The following is a 13,304-nucleotide window of genomic DNA, read 5'->3' on the forward strand; positions in this document are numbered from 1 at the left end:
AATTATATTCAATTCGATACATATATTGAAAAAATCAGCATTGGCTCACTAACCATTTATACATACATACACACATACTCTCTCGGATTATTTCTCGTATAAGATTAGAAATGTTTTTAAAAAAATGATACCTTATATACATGTGCTGCATTTTTCCTGTGACGTAATGTCCAAATACAAACAATGTCCGCCTCACCGAAAACAAGTCTTGACCTTTTTTTACTTAATCATTCATTACACTAATGTTACAATAAATAGTTGAATGAATCACAACATTTGGAAAAATTACTTCAATTTGGACAAATATATTTTACGTAAATCCACAAAATATTCCACGATATAGATGCATTTACCGACGGAGTAGCATCAAAACCCGAATTACGACTACGCAATCCTACTCTTTCCTTATAAATTTCACAATTCAGGGTTACCTTATTTAAAACAAATACTATTTGCATAGTTCGATTACCAACAAAAAAAACTTTAATACTTTGTTGCATCTGGAAATACTGCGGTAGAAAGGTACGAAATTTGAATTTGAATTTATCAAAATATGTGCAATGTTTAATATTTTGGTTTTTGTATCGTTAGTTGTTCCAGAACAATGCGTATAGATTTATATTTGAATTATTTGAAACGTTGGATTAAAACCAAAATGTTTAACAAAATTTTAGACAGATCTTGAAAAAAAAAGTTCTGAATTTATTTTCAGCGTAAACAATATTATATTTATTATTTACATGTTTAAAATAATAAATGTTATAAGATGACAACAAAAAATAATACTACAAATTAAATTGTTATAAATAATTTTGAGCGCAATAAAATTTTGTATACACATATTATATATAGGGGAAGGGCTTAGAGGCTTATTGTAACAGGGGTAAGTAGTAACAGATAGTGTTTTTTAGGATCTTGTTTTGATTGAATTTGAATTTACTTTTCGAAGGACCATATGTAAAACACTTAATTGAATAACTGTATATATTTATTTTATAAGTTATAATAGTATTTATAACAAATTTAATATGTTTTGATTATGTATTGATTGAATTGACCTGATTTTTATAATTATCTATTTGATGATTTTTTTTTTTATATATCAATATAGCCGCATGCTTTGATTGGCGCGAACATTCTCCCGGCCTTGAAATATAGATTTCAAAATAATTGGTAATCTTCATTAATGTGTATTAATTAAGTAGATGTTAGTGGTTTTGGTAACACTCAAATTTAATGAACTGCATTTCTTGATTCTTATTGGAAATCATAGTTTATCTTTTTTTTTTATTAAGTGCTATAAGACCAAACAGTAATAATTAGTCAGTATTCTCTAAATTGTTTTATAGGAGCACTGTGACATTTTCTCCTTAAACTGAATATTATGGTTGCATTGCAGACGAAAAAAGTTTGCATATTCTGACTCCATATTCCACGTGCTCTTGTGTTTTGAAGTTGCTGATGTTGAGTAAGCTTGTTTTCGAAGATATCAAGCATTGACACATAGCAAGTTGAGGTTTAAGATTTTTGAATATGGAAGTGATCAGTATCTTTTGTATTGGAGTTTAAGCAATATTCAACTATGTTCCGATCTGTGTCTGAATTCTTCCGAAGTGTGAATAATTTGAGGTTTGAAATATAAGCCATGATTGAATATGATTCCACGATATAGTTTCTTTTTCCATGTTATTCGTAATCTTGTTTTAGTTGGATTTATTTGCAAAAGTTTATAACATTTCATAGCAAATCTTATTGTTTTGTGTTATGAATAGATTTTGCAAGATTTATGCATCAACCATTTTGTCGCTAAATCAGATATTAGTTCAAATATAATACTATATTCATTATATCTTGTGTTTAAGAGACATGCGATAAAATAACATATAAAAGCCTCCATTTTTTTCATTTAATCTTGTTAACAAATATAAGTGGTAAAGATATAATACTTACTCATGTGTTTAGGTATGGTATCGATAATTATAGATAAATGGATTTTTGGACAGCGCTATGGGGTGACATTTGTAAAGTTTGAGTTTTGATTTGAACCCCAACGTGCAAAATTCCATTTCACCTAAGAATGATGTCAATGTCTTTAGTTTTAAATATTTGTTAATGCGTACTTTAGTTAAGTATGTTTGCTTGATTGTCATGACTTGTTTTGATTTTATCAATTTATTAAGTGATTTATTCATTTTGTTAATCATTAATAAACTCTGTGATGTTCTGTTCTTTGTCATTTTAGTATTTGAACAAAGTTGAGATTCATAATACGTACCAGTTTAATGAGTACATGCTAAACTTGCAATTCAGATTCATATTTCAATCGCGAAATTGCAAAATTGTCAATCGTGCGATGCAGTCTTTAGTTAGAAACCAAGATGGACCTTGGCGCGTTGCAATGCTTTAGTATGCTACAATGATTTTAATAAATTGTACGTAACCAGTAGTTTGCATACATTTCTGTTTTGAATAAATAAAATATATTCGCAAAAGCGATTTTATATTTATAAAAATAGAGATTTTAATCATATTAGAGTGATAGTAAGATCGCTCCAATATAATTTTTTATCAAACGCGATACTTAATGCCCGTTTCATTTTTCGCGCAAGAATTTTTAATAATTGTACCTCACTTAGTTTGAGGTATAAGATGCTATGTGTTTTGATAGTGCTATTCTAGACTTTTCCACTATCAATTTTATTTATAGCTAGAATTTGAAGTGAAAAACACATTCATTCGCGCGCTATATGTATAGATATGTAATTTCATGCTTAGACGATTTGGAGTTGGAAAGAAAAGTTTTGAATGGTTAGAATTCAATTCATAAAGATTGAGTTTAGCTTGCGTTAAAATGTTAGTGAGGTTGTTAATAAAAAATTTCATTATTGTATCAGCTGTAGTTAATGAACTATTAACTTTAAAATAATTTCTGGGGATTTCGAATATTTTTAGATGTTCAGTTATGCTTTGTTTAGGTGATTGTTCTGAACATCGTATTGATAAGAACGTATGTTGTTGATTCATGTTTATGTTGTTATTGGAGGTTTTTCCCCGAATTGTTTGGTGAATCTTTCTGTCGTTTATCTGAACTAAAACTTGTTCGATCACTTTCTTTGTATCGACCGTTAGTATTGAAGTATAAATTTTAAAATTTGTTTTAATGAAACAGATTTCGTTTCGGATATTCGGTCTAACAAGTTGTAGCTCAGTTAACAGCAGACTTGTATCGGATTTACAAGGTGCTTCCAAAATTACGCGAAAATTAGTTGTTAAATTGATTGACTTTAACACGTCTTCATGAGGTAAATATAAACTTATTTTAGGTATGCTTGCGTTTATGAAGTTATATTCGGTGAATTGGTTTCTGTTTGCAAATGAAATATGACATTTTAATGTTACTTGTCTACTATATTCTATGTCTTTGATATTTTTTGCAAATTGAATTGTAGTACCAAAACTTCCGTCAATAGTCTTAGTTGTTTTAGTAATAAAATTCTCTTCGCGTTGTTTTTCCGTTTCAGTAAAGTATTGTTTATTGTCGTATGGTTTGCGTATTTCTGAAGATGTATCTACTTGAGCTTCTAAGTTAGATTCATGATTTGAAACCGAAATTGATTTAGAAATGTTTAATTGAGGTAAATAAAATTGAGGCTGTTTTATGTTACCTGCATTATTTGTTGTTTTGGTATAATTTAAATTGAATTCCGAACTAGTATCTGATTTATTCAATGCTGCTAGTCTAAGCTTTGATAATGTTGTCAAGCATTTTTGGTATTTATCAAAAAACTCTTCTAATTCGTTATCAAATAAATTATCAATTTCTTCTTCATCATCAAGTAAAGTTGCTATTTTGATAACCGTATCTTCAAACAGGTCAAAAATAGGTCTTACATATTCTTTAAAACGGCTTATTTCAGAAATATTCAATTCACACACAGGCATGTGTGACCATTGATTGCAAATCTTTTCGCAATATGCTAATTGCGATTTAATTTCTAGTTGCTTTGTTTTGAGTGATTTTAAAGTTATTAACGATTCCATCTTGTCACAGATCGTACTAAACTTTATTAATTAAATAAGGAAAGATTGATAAGAAGGAAATGTAATTGAATAACCTGGTTTCTTGCTTTGCTTGTGCTTGTAGCTGTAGCTCCAAATTTGAACTTCTTATCTTGATTTTGAACTTCCTCTTTATTTAATCTTGATTTACTTGGTTTATGCTTGTTTTGCTTGATTTCTCCTTCGATTGCTGGACGTCACATCCGTCTCGTATGGACCAATGAAAAATTTAGGATGATGTTGAATCCAGCTCGTAAGGACCGATGAAAAATTTAGGATTGATTTGATTGCTTGCCTTATGAAGGACCAATTGTAAATACTTTGATTATAACTGTTTATATTTATTTTATATTAATAACAAGTTATACGTATATTTACAATAATTTTAATACAGTTTTTGATTACGTTCTGACTGATTGATTGATTTGTATAAATTTCTGATAGATGATTTTTTGTTTATATATCAATATAGCCGCATGCTTTGATTGGCGCGAACATTCTCCCGGCCTTGAAATATAGATTTCAAAATGTTTGGTAATCTTCGTGAATGTGAATTAAGTTGTTGTTAGTGGTTTTGGTAATACACATATTCTGTGAACAGCACGCTTGAGTATTCCACCCTTTGTTTTAATTGTTATTACACGCACAATTCCATCATCTCCTGGGTGCGTTTCAATGATACGTCCTAATTTCCACTGCATTGGAGGTAAATTTTCTTCCTTAATTACTACCATTTCCCCTATTTCAATTTGCTGTGATTGTTGCACTTGCCACTTCGTTCTACATTGTAACTCTGAAATATATTCTTTATGCCAGCGTTTCCAAAAATGTTGTACAAGTTTTTGGAGTCGTTGATATCGAGAAAGTTTATTGTCAGGTATATCAAACACTGACGGATCTGGAGTTGAAATCAAGGATTTTCCAATGAGAAAATGACCAGGAGTTAATGAATCATAATCGTTAAGATCGGAGCTTAAAGGAGAAATTGGTCTTGAATTCAATATTGCTTCGATCCGGCTCGAAGGACCAATGTTTTTTTAGGATCTTGTTTGATTGAATTTGAATTTACTTTTCGAAGGACCATATGTAAAACACTTATTGAATAACTGTATATATTTATTTTATAAGTTATAATAGTGTTTATAACAAATTTAATATGTTTTGATTATGTATTGATTGAATTGACCTGATTTTTATAATTATCTATTTGATGATTTTTTTTTTATATATCAATATAGCCGCATGCTTTGATTGGCGCGAACAGATAGTTTAGTCATTATAGTAAGTTCACCTCGCAATTCGAGATTCTTACTTAATTTAAGCTTAAATGACTGGCCTAAGACGTTTTTCAATAGGATCTTAAACGATATTAATTTTTTTGTCTCGATTGGATATTAAAAAGCCATCCTGCACAATGTTATCATTGCCCACACTGACGCAATAAACAGAACTGTGCAGGTCCGTTCGTTTTGACATGTAATATATAATTGTACTATCATAAAATGTATGGTTTTGTTATTATTATCGACTAATTTAAAACTTTATACATCAATTTGCTTTGATAACGTGTAACAATTTTTGTGATTGTTAAATTATTCAAATAGTTATCTTGCTCAATGTAAAGTAATTACACCTGGGGTTAGTTGAAACAAAACCTTGGTTTTATTTGTAACATACAAGAATTATGTACAGATTCAAATAAAGAATATTAGAGGAAATGTATAGTGTGTGCGATATGTTACAGGATCTATATTTTTTATTTGTATTAATTGTAGTTTACGTTGACTTATGAGATAAATTACTTTGCATTATGTCAATTTTCTTGAAAGCAAGCTTTTCTTAAAAGCAAAAATAAATTAGCACTTTTTCTAGTTATAGAATTTTTAATAGTTCTTGAATTATTTTTATTGAATTTGGTAAAGGAATAATAACAGCTTCATCAAATATAATCAGTGGATCTCAAGATATATTGATTTAAAAAAACTATTACAATAAGCCCCTAGCTCCCCTATATATATAATAAAGAGGGGATAAATATAATAAGAAAAATAAATAAATAAATATAATCAAACTGTCAGAAATTGGCTAATATTTTCAGACAGATGTAGTGCCATGTTCTAACGCGCTATAATATTTTATAATTTGTTCAGGTGATCAATGTGAATTAAGATGACAAAATTATATGTCGTAAGGTTGATATATATATATATATATATATATATATATATATATACACTAACAGACACAGTCATGGTGGAAAATATAGCGATCAATATCGTTCCCATCCAATAATCAAGATTGATGATAACACTTGCTTCAACTAATTAATAAAAATAGTTAGTGAACAAATTCACTCCTGTTACATATTAATTTCGTAACATGTTCTTCGGCAATTTATCAAATTAAGTTCACGTCCAAGAAAACATGAAATTACCTCGTTAAAAATGTATAATTATATAGTGAAAGCTTAGCTTAGTCAATAACCTACTTAGTCCTTGTATGCAAATAAGTCAATTCTATTGTGGAAATAAAATGTATATGCAGAATGTTTTCATCAACGTGCAGTATATTTAGAAACTAAAGGGTCGATTCTGTGATAAAATAGAAATGTTATGATAACGCTATGTTACGGTCATATCTTCGTATGAATTGGTTGTACTGTCGAAAAGCTATATGTATTTGCTGTACGAACAGGAATGTCACACATAAAACATAACCTACCAAAATCACAAAAGTTAAATAACAATTTTATTATTAGTGCATCTTTTTAATGTGCCCTCGATGACACATACGTGAAGTTAGGTTTATGTGCAAAATGCCTGATCGCACAGCTAATACATAGCTTTTTAACAGTTTTTACTACCAATTCATACAAAGATAGGACTGTAACATTTCTACTTTATTGGAAAATTGGTCTCTAAGGGTCAATTTAGTAAGCCTATAGAAAACATAGTAAATTGTTATTTGCGGTTTTTTCCACTGTATGTATATAAATATTTGCTATAACAGTGATGTAGCTTGACGATTATCCCTTACAACAGATTTAGTCTTCCGGAAAATTGAGGAAAAATCGTTTGACAGTGATGCAACTAAATGAATCACAAAATGGAACCGTAATGGATTAAATATACAGCATTACAGCATGCAAACACCAAAGGTTTCTGAAGTTTTGCTGAAGAAAACCTGGATCTAATTTTTCAGTACAAGCCTAATTATTTTCCCGTTTCGTTTAATACAAGATCAGTTTCATCAAATGAGCATTCTTTAAGGAAGAATGACTATATCATTTTTTAAGCTTTCAGACGTGTTTAAATAAATTTTGTCCCAGATATTAAGTTATTTCCTTTAAACATGAATTCCAATATGTCAGGCGGTTATATTCACAGTTTTTCTTTATATTATATTATAATATACAAATATATATACATAATATACATACAAAAAGATGTATTGAAATCGGTGTACTTAGGAATAAGAATAACAAACGAGTTAAACAACAAAAAATTGTCAATCATCACTGATATATTAAACCCAATAGTTATCCTATTTAAAAAAATAAAGATATTATGAAACCTGAAGAGCATAATTGTAAGTGACAAATTATTAGGTATTCAATTTTCGATAGACTTTAATGATTAAATAGATAAAAAGTTATGAATACGTATGGCGTATAATAAGATAAAAAAATTAATTTTAATATTTTCATTTTCATTTTTATATCCCCAAAAAGTAAAAAATATATATGAAAAATCCATATATAATTAAACCAAACTCATACATATATCTAATTCTGCGTTTGTATAATATAAAGCAAGAGATACCATACCATTAGTATTCAATTTTCGTTAGACTTTAATTATGAAGTAAATAAAAAAAATATTAATACATATGATGTATAGTAAGATTATCATTTTATTATCATTTTCATTTCAGATAAAGCACCATCAGAAGCAACTTTCCGAGGTACTGAATTTTTGTCCTACGATTTAGGACAAACTGGCGGAGAACCAATAGTCAGTAAGCAAGACTCCATCAACTTATATTTTCGAACAAGACAGCCGAATGGATTACTGTTCTATACCGGTAAGATAAATTAGTCCAATTCGTATTTATTCAGAATCAAGTAATTTTAAGACTGGTAGATTGAAAAAATTTCATTGGACAGAAAGGAATGTGCCCATAATAATGAACTAACATTACCAAGATATCGATAAATATCGATAAAAAATCGTTTTTTTGAAGCCTCTAAAGCAGACTTACCCCTTAACGTTTCAAAATTATTAGAATATAAAAAACTTTCTTCCATCAAATAGTAAGATTATTAAAAATTTTTTCTTGTGTTTTTTTTCTAGGGCATGGGACAGACTACTTGAACATGGCACTTAGAGATGGTGGACTTTCAGTTACAATGGGATTAGGAAATGGAAAACAAGAAATGCACATCAAGCCTTCCAGAATTAGATTTGACGATCATCAATGGCACAAAGTAACAATCCATAGAAGAATACAAGAGGTGAATAGAAATATTTGCAATTAATTAGGAGTATGGTATTCTATATGCTTGCACATGCATGACAAGGCAATATCAATTCTAAGTAAATTCAGTGAATTTCTTTTGTGATTTTTTATTATTAGATTACTCGAAATATGAACTAATGTAATAAAAATAGTAATTGTAACATTTGCAATTAAATCAGAGAATGGTATTTTAGATTTTTGCGTCTTGCGTGGTAAAGTAATATCAATTTTTGAGTTCAACTCGAAATATGAACCAATTCAGGCAAATGTCTTTCCTATATAATGATAACTAGAAATTTGACTCTGATAATACAGACTTTTTAGATGCAAAAAATATTCCTCCCAAATATTTATAACTAAAAATATCATGTAATTTAATATATCTAGTAATATTTTTACTGAACTGTTATTCCGCAACATAAGTATCATTATTAATACAATTAATTTCAATTTATTTCAGATATCACCCCTGACAAGTTTTTGCAGAGTAAGTATTGTTATATTAATAATAACGGTCTTTTTTAAAAAAAATATATAACTGGCATAATTTATATACAATCCAACTTTGTATAAATATGTATAATTATTAAAATGTATTTTTAGTTATCGGCAATAGTCGATGGTGTGTATGCAGATCATTCTCACATAGCAGGATCATTTACTATACTTTCATCAAGTAGAGTTTATGTAGGAGGTGCAGTAAATACGAGAGCATTATTAGGAGCAAGAGTGCATAATAATTTTGTTGGATGCCTGAGAAAGGTAAAACAATTTTATTTTCATTGTTTTCTATAACATTTGATCTAATCTAGAAATAGCTCACTGGCCACGACCACGTCCTGGTCTCATTATCGACTATTAAAGTTATCGTAAATTTGAATTATTTATATTGATTTATTGTTGTTTTGTAAATAGACATGTATCCAAAATGTAAAGATCATAACAAAATATTTCTCGATTTTGGTGAGAAAAAGCAATCAGCTTATAAAGCGATATAGATTCTATGCTATCTATTTCTATATAAAATTTATAGTTTGCTTTGGGAAGTTATGGTGCGATCCGGGACAGCCCCCGGCTTTTCTTGTATGCTTATATAAAATAAAATTATATAAAAATAGTCTAGAATTATATATATATATATATATATATATAATGTACACGAAGGTAAAGAAAACTACTGAATACAAAAATTCATAAGTTTAGCTTCAAGGCTTAACACAAGTGATAAGGCTCGACCTAAAATGGACACTAAAAGCGATATTTTTTACAAAATTTGATTTTGGAGAAAATGTATACAAAATTTAAATGCAAATGTATATATCAAAAAAATATAAAAATGCACACTTTCTTACTAACTCCGATAAAAAAAGTGATTAATTTTAACTTTAGCATGCTGATTTAAAGAATTTAGTATTAAGAATCTTTCTTTAAAAAAAATGTTCAATGATTCAAAGATAAGAAGATAATTCTTTAAATTTTCAAATAATTATAAAAGTATATAAACGTATAAAAAATGATTGATTTTAATAAGTTTCTGAAAATTTCCATATCCGCATGAGGTGAAAAATATTTATGAAAAATCCATATATAACTCATGCATATATCTGATTCTGGCTTGATTGTATGATATAAAACAGGAAATCACATACCATTATTATATATCCGACAGGTGGAATTTACGGCTGACACGCTTAATTTAAATTTAATCGATCTGGCACGAACCGGAAGCAAATTGATATCTGTTGCTGGACGCTTGGATTACAGTTGCCCGTCCGGGGATGTTCAGGATCCGGTCACTTTCACAACCAGGGAGGCACATCTGGTGAGCAAAATAACAATATTACATTTTAATCAATACGTATTTTACACAGAATATGTATTTATTATATTTATTATATTATATTATTATATAGGGTAGTTATAGTAATGGGCCGAAAATCGAAAATGAAAATTTTTGTATTTCTCGACGTTTTGAAGATATCTGAACATACCTCAGAAAAATGAATGTTTTTGTATGTGTGTGTTTTTTATGTCCGCATTTTTTCGTCCACGTTTTCGGGCGCACGGCTCAACCGATTTGAATGGTTCCACTCCTATTGATAGGGAGATGTGATGATTAGTTGTTGGCAAAGGCAGATCCGGTCGTTACGGAGATACAGAGCAAAGAATGCAGAAAATGCAAATCTTGAGAGAACGGAGTATCCGATTTTAATGATCTAAAAAACATTCAATTTATAATGGTTTGTAGAAGAGGTGATTAGTTTTTGGCAAAGACAGGTCCAGCCATTTCAAAGATACAAGGCTAAATTTGCAAAAAATGGCAGTTTTTGAGAGAACTAAGCATCCGATTTGAATTATTTTATTATTATTCAAAATTATTCAAGGAACTTTCTGCACGTTTCAACAAAATAATTGTTTTTGGGGAAAAAATGTTCCTAATTTTTTTTTTCAAAAAAAAATGTTTTTTTCAAGAACATATTTTTTTTTGTTTATCGAAAATAATTCAGATTTCAATTTTAATTCTATTCTAATATACTTTAAACAAATAGTTTCAACTTTGGCAATTCAGTGTATCTAATTCTTATAAATATTAGGCAATGTTACAATATTTATAAAAATCTATATAAAAACACGAAAAGTTCCAGCAATTTGCCTTAAGGCACGATGCCATACACCACTAGTTTATTTAGTGATATTATAATCAGTCTCAATCGTTTTTACTCATCTTAGATTCATTATGTACTTGTAACAGATTAATTTTATAGTAAGAACTATAATAACATATTTATCAAAGAAAAATGCAACATGGCACAAAAACCATTTTGTCCAAACTTTTGAAGGCAGTTAACAAATAAATCGGTTAGACCTCTTTGGGATATCAGCGCATTACATATGACCCTAAAGGCAGCAAATCGTACATCATAATCAACGGCTCAAAACGGGAAAAGAGGTCTTTGCAAAAACTGCAAGTCTTTCTTTGCCGGTGCATTTTTGGTCTGTTTTTAAAAGTGGTTAGAATAGATGTTAAAAACCAATCACCTCTAACAGGTTTAAATTTTTATTTGCCTGGAATAAGCAACCCTATAGTTCTTGCAAAATAGTCATTTTGTCGATTGTTTAAGTATGTCATTTTGTCAGAACAAAACGGAACACTTGATAATTGGAATAAAATTGTTAACCCCCCTTTGTCAGCAAAAGTAAGCAAAGCTGTCACCAAAATGTCACCCAAAATAAGAAATCAATAACCCCCCCCCCCTATAAGTGCTTACGTAATACTTGAACGGCCCTCTAGTACTGGCATATTTTTTTGATTTTAATAAAAATAATTACAAATATCAATGAATAAGTCTAAAAAAAGACATGAGAAAACCACCTTAACCAAAAACTTTTGTAGACGCAATACATGTTTGAACGGATTACCACAAGAAGACTATGACAATGACGCTCAACATCTGACAGGATTGTTACTATGTTTTTTGCAACTTGTACGGTCGCGGAAAACTATTCAATTTTCAAATAAAGCCACTTTGGTATTTTGTCTATATATACCACTTATAGTCAGTATTTCGCCCATAAACATTAAAATTTTATACTAGTAGCTTAGGTTATAAAATTATCAATACTATATTACAAATTTACTTTACATAGCATATTGGCGTTTATATATTTTTTTTATTTATTTCATTAATTACAATCTGTCTTATACAAAAAACAGATATTCAGTGAGTTTGGGATATATGGATAATTAAAATCTATTCTAAAAGATTCCTCAAAAATAAATAAATAATTAGTATTTTTGTAACCGCAATTTTAATACAATGCTTGAACTTGAACTGAACTTGTTCTGCTTCACTTATGATATATACATAAGTATTTTAGAATTTGAAGTTAAATAAGAAGATATGATTATTAACATGTACAAAAATAATTATTAAATAATCATCGTCCAAATTTTGTACGGTACCGAAATAAGCGCAAGGATTATCGAGCCTCGGTAGCGCAGTAGGCAGCGCGTAAGTCTCATAATCTTAAGGTCGTGAGTTCGATCCTCACCCGGGGCAATTCTTTTACGATTTCATTTTTTCTTGAAAATTATAAATTTAAAAAGATATTTAATTATTTGATAAAGACTTATTACTTATATTGACCTCAGGTGTAAATATGAGATATAATAGAATGAAAAAGCTTTTTTTTTTCAAAATCTTACTCTTGCTTGGCATGATGCACTACGCATATAAAAATTTACGCATTCGTGTAACTGTTTTAGGGAAAATTTTGAATGTTTAGTTTTTACTTTAAATTTACCTATAAATTTTGCAGTAATATACAAACACGTATATTTTTTTTTATTATAAACTAGTAATCTTTAAACCTGTCCTAAAATGAACAACTGTAGGATTAGAAAAAATGACCTTAAAACACAAAATCTTTTGAACATAGTCAAACTTTTTGAAAATTGATAGATATTTATGTAGCTTGAATTTTTTGCAAATTTCCCCTGGTAGTGTTCTGGCGAAGTTGTGTGGCATGTGAGTTCGGGTAATCCTCGAGGCGGCTTTTGTAATTGTCTGAATGTGTTCGAATTTTATTGTATCGTATTTCACGAGGCATACATACTTTGAGGCATCCAAAATTTCTTTTAGTTATTCATATTATCACTTAAGTTTTTGAATTTGGAAGCGTTTTTCCAAATATAGTTGTGTATTGTATGTCCAAATACATACGCA

General features: G+C 29.1%; 1 non-coding gene across 1 annotated transcript; it reads left to right on the top strand.

The window, feature by feature from the left end:
- Nucleotides 1-12,565: 12,565 nt before the first annotated feature.
- On the top strand, nucleotides 12,566-12,638 carry Trnam-cau. The gene has a single exon. It is a non-coding gene; the product is annotated as a tRNA-Met (tRNA).
- Nucleotides 12,639-13,304: the final 666 nt, after the last annotated feature.

This window comes from Ctenocephalides felis, unplaced genomic scaffold, assembly GCF_003426905.1.
Source record: "Ctenocephalides felis isolate EL2017-DRISC unplaced genomic scaffold, ASM342690v1 CF-g0.4_SCAFFOLD_03571, whole genome shotgun sequence".
In the NCBI taxonomy this organism is placed as follows: Eukaryota; Metazoa; Arthropoda; class Insecta; order Siphonaptera; family Pulicidae; genus Ctenocephalides; species Ctenocephalides felis.